The following is a 4541-nucleotide window of genomic DNA, read 5'->3' on the forward strand; positions in this document are numbered from 1 at the left end:
AATTTCGCCCGTTATAAGGAGAAAATCTGTAACAGCATTTCTCATATCTGTCCCTTTCTGGAAGGTCAGAAGCAGAGAGATAGTGAATGACTTTTATGCCCCTGTATTTCTTTTTTCTCTAAGTTGATTAGGGTGAATTGCTCGAGGGTATATCTTTCATTTCATAATTATGGGACGAGGTTTCATTGTATGCAAAGCGGTCCCTGCGGTTAAGGACCACCGAGGTTGCAAGAATTTTCGTGGAAAAGTTTGGAATAGAAAAACTTTTCCAAAATCTCCTGCTTTCCATTGTTTCATTACAAATGAAGCACCTTGAACTACGAGTGTTAAATTTTTATACAGATGGGACCTAGGATTTATTAATAATATCCCCTCCAAAGAAAACTATACTTATCATTTTTCTCAACAAAACTTTTGCATGAGAAATATTTTTCTTACAATCCGAACAAGAACATGAATCCTAGGTCCCCACATCTCCATTGGGCGGATATAAAACAAATTGGGATTTGCTAGGGACCATCACAGAAGGCATTTCGCAGACTGGCTGTTGCATGAGAGAACAGCCACATAAGATGAATGAACGAATAAGACAAGAGTGAACCTATGTGGCCGCTCTGTCATGCAACAGCCTGTCAGCGAAATGTCTTCCGCGATGCCATCGCCCTGGCAAATCCCAAACAAATCATAGTCTCATTTTACTCACTTGCAATTTTAAGCTCATTTTTTTTCACTTGCAATTTTATGCCCATTTACAGAAATAGAGCTCTAGCACAAAATGATGGGACAACTCACATTTACGAATCGGTTAAATAAGAGAAGAAAGAAGAGCCATTGGATCTCCAAAAAAAATCTTGGCTTGCTGGAATATCAACTAGACAGCTGAAATGTGTATGGCATTTGAAACAAGTCATGAGGTCGGCCTGATTGTGAAGGAATGCCTGGGTAGGTGCTGACAAACACGCCCACTGGGGAACAGTAAGCCCCACCTTTGACTGATCTAAACCATTCATGTTATATATCTTGCTTCGAATATCGTGTGGCACAAAATCAGGCCAATCGTGGGGCCCAACAATGAATGATCTAGATCTTTAAAGGTGGACAAGAAATTCTTGAGTTCTCTTTCCCTTCCCGACCCGCCACCACAACCCACCGGCCTTGCTGTTGGTTTTAGTAAAAAAAAAAACAAGTCTGAAGTCGACAATTCGGGGTCCACCACCTTGGGTTATTTGTATGGAGTCTGAGAAAGATCGACCACGATTTTTCATTTCTGACTGCCTATTGTAGACACCCCATTTTGACCAAGCCCTAAAAACAAAAACAAAAAAAAAAACAAAAAAAAAACAAAAACAAAGAAAAAAAAATTGGAAAATCCCTGAGCAGCTGGACCCGGATAAATCCTCGAGAAAAGAAAAGAAAAAAATAAATAATAATAACCTATAAATTAGCAGCTTAAGGCTCCAGAGTTAAATCTGGGATAGCTCAAGACCGTCAGTGGGCCCCATGAAGTTTCGTCGAGATTCAACAGAATTTACCTGGGAAATGGGGTTTATTTCGAAAAATAATGCAGAAAAGGGTTGAATTAGTCAAGTCGGGGGTGCCCTAGGCAGAGAAAAACCAGTGAAAATAAACCAAAAGAGGGTTGTCCCCGGGAAAGAAGAAGCCAAATTCGTGCTCTCATCAAGAGTGGATTTTGGTGCGCTTATAGGATTGGTGTGCCAATATCATTCCCCCAAAACCCTACCTATATATAACGAAGAGAGGGGAGAGAAACCCGAATTTTGTTTTTTGTTTTTACCCCCATCAGCTGCACAGAGAGAGGAGTGGAGGGAGAGCTGCGTAGAAGAGAAAAAAAAGGGGAGCTCCGGCCTCCTCCTTCGGCCGAAATCCGGCAAAGCCCAAGCCATCCACCACCTCCCTCTTCAACCTCTGCAATCATCACCACCTTTTTCATCCCCTTTTCTCCTCCTCCGGCAACCTTGCCGGATTCCGGCCAACCTCCATTAAACCACCACCACCTCTACCATTTTTTCCTCAATACCCATCTCCATTAAACCCCCTTCTCAGCCACCACCATCAGCCGCCACACCCATTTTCTCCACCACCACCACCAACCTTCTCCATCGCCACCCCCTCTGTCACCCAAAACCCATAAAAAAAAAGGGATCGAGAAAGCAGAGGAGAGGAAAAGAAAAAAAGAAGAAGAAGAAGAAGAAGCTCCATCTCTCCTTCTCCGGCCGTGCCTCCATCGGCCGCAACCTCCACCAGCCACCACCACAACCCCCCATTTCTTCTCCTCCACCACCATCGGCACCACCACCATTTTTTATTTTTTTTAAAACCTCCAAACCAAAAAATCCACCACCGTAACCACCTCCATCTCCGACCATCTCAACCACCAAGCCTCTCCAAACCCACTTCAAAAAAACCCAAAATCCGGCCGGCCCATTCTCAGCCACCATCGCCTTCTCCTCCACCGAACCACCACTTCGAAAACCCATTTTTTTTAAGATCAAACCCTCTCCCATCAGCAGCCGGCTCCACCAACCCCTTGAAACCCACTCCCAAGCCCAAACCCGTCTCGTTTTCATCTTCATCTTCTTCCCACCATTTTCAACCTCCAAACCCATTTTTCCCTTTTTCCACCTCCTCCTCCATCTTCTCCGATCCCACTCTGCCGGAGCTCCGGCCAAACCACCATCTCCAACTCCCCCAAAAGTTAAACCCGATCCATTTAAAAACCCATACCAGCCATCCTCATCTCATCCAACCCCACTTGCCATCCATCACTTGCAGAACAGCCACCATACCCCAAAACCCATTTCCGAAAACCATCTCCGACTCCCACTCCCTGCAACTCCAAGCAGACCCTACAAATCCGAAGTCTTCTCACACATACACACACACAGAGAGAGAGAGAGAGTGTAAGCCCAAGGGTCTACTCTCCTATCTTGTTTTGATGATTCTAAACATAATTGATTGTGTTTTTGAATACTAATCAATTTGCTTTGAAGTGTTGTGTTTGAGATAGGATTGATCATTGAAGAAACCAACACACAACATGGTCATGCTTGGAGATATCCCATACAAGAGTCAAAGGAGCTAAGTGAAGCTCACCTCATCTCTCAAGCAAGCATACACAAGATGGAAGATCAATTGAAGACCAAGACTAAAGAGAAGTTGAAAGCTACATAGGTATCATTGTACATCCTTTCTCTTTAGATTTTCAAGTCAAGGCAAAACGTTTTCAAAGTGTTTTCAATTTGTTTTTCAAAGAACACTTAAGAACTTAAAATGGATTAGTGAATGGTTATGTGGTGGACCAACATGTTGGGACCCTCATAAACATTCCAAAATAACCATAGGAGTTGAGTTCCAAAAGCTAAAAATCAAACAAGCAATAAAAATCAAAAACTGCGGATTTTTAGGCTTCTCGGAACTCCGAGATTTTTTCTCGGAGCTCCGAGAAAAGGTCCAGTAGCGTCTGGACATTTTCTCGGAACTCCGAGAAATGGTCCAGTAGAAATTTTATTTCTTCTGGCCGTTGTCTCGGAACTCCGAGAATATTTCTCGGAACTCCGAGAATTCTCGGAACTCCGAGAATGATTCTCGGAACTCCGAGAATGATTCTCGGAACTCCGAGAATGATTCTCGGAACTCCGAGAACCCTGCGACAGCTCAGAATATAGCCGTTGGGATTTGAATTAATTCTTGTATTTTGATATTTCCACCCCCAAACGATCATATTCTTTGGAGAGGCTATAAATACAATATGTAGAGAAGTTTTTCTCACTCTCTTGATCATTGAAAAACATCTTTGAGCATCAAAGAAAACTTGCAACCTATTATTGCTTGAGATTTTGTTTTTCCCCAAACTTGCCTTGCAACTTGCAAATCTATTTGAGTTGGGATTTTAGAGCTTTCACTTGCAACCATCATTGAAGAGCAATCAATGATCTACAAAGAGCATCAAGCTTTCAAGAAGAAGCCAAGCTATTCAATCTTCATATCTTGTATAGGTGGCTAGGGCATTCCGTTTTTAATTCCCTAGAGAGCAACCGCTTAGAACTCGGCGGAGAAGGAGAGTCTTTGTAAAGGTGTAAGGGCATCCTTGTTTAATATCCCTTGGAATTGTAACCGCCTCGGAGCCGGGCATCGTGGAGGTCTCCAATAGTGGAATCCCTCAAGTGCGACCTTGAGTAGAGTGGAGTAGGCCGTTGGCCGAACCACTATATATCGGTGTGTCATTTCTCACTCTTGCATTTCCATTATTGTTTGGCTTGGCTTTTCACTTTGTTCTTTCAATTATATTTGCACTAACCAAATATTTAATTAAGTGAAGAAAAATTCCAATTAGGGTTCATAGGTAATTTTCAAAAGGCCTAATATTGAGTTAAATTCAATTCACCCCCCCTCTTGAGTATTTCAATTGGTATCAAAGCCTCGTCTCTAATTTTTAGAAAACCCTAACCGGTCTAGAGTAAAGATTCTAAAATGGCAAACTACCCTCAACACAATGAAGGTTATTCAAACACTAGGCCACC

The sequence above is a fragment of the Tasmannia lanceolata genome, unplaced genomic scaffold (genome assembly GCF_043159265.1).
Source record: "Tasmannia lanceolata isolate RefF3 unplaced genomic scaffold, GAP_Taslan_0.1 ptg000012l, whole genome shotgun sequence".
Classification (NCBI taxonomy): domain Eukaryota; kingdom Viridiplantae; phylum Streptophyta; class Magnoliopsida; order Canellales; family Winteraceae; genus Tasmannia; species Tasmannia lanceolata.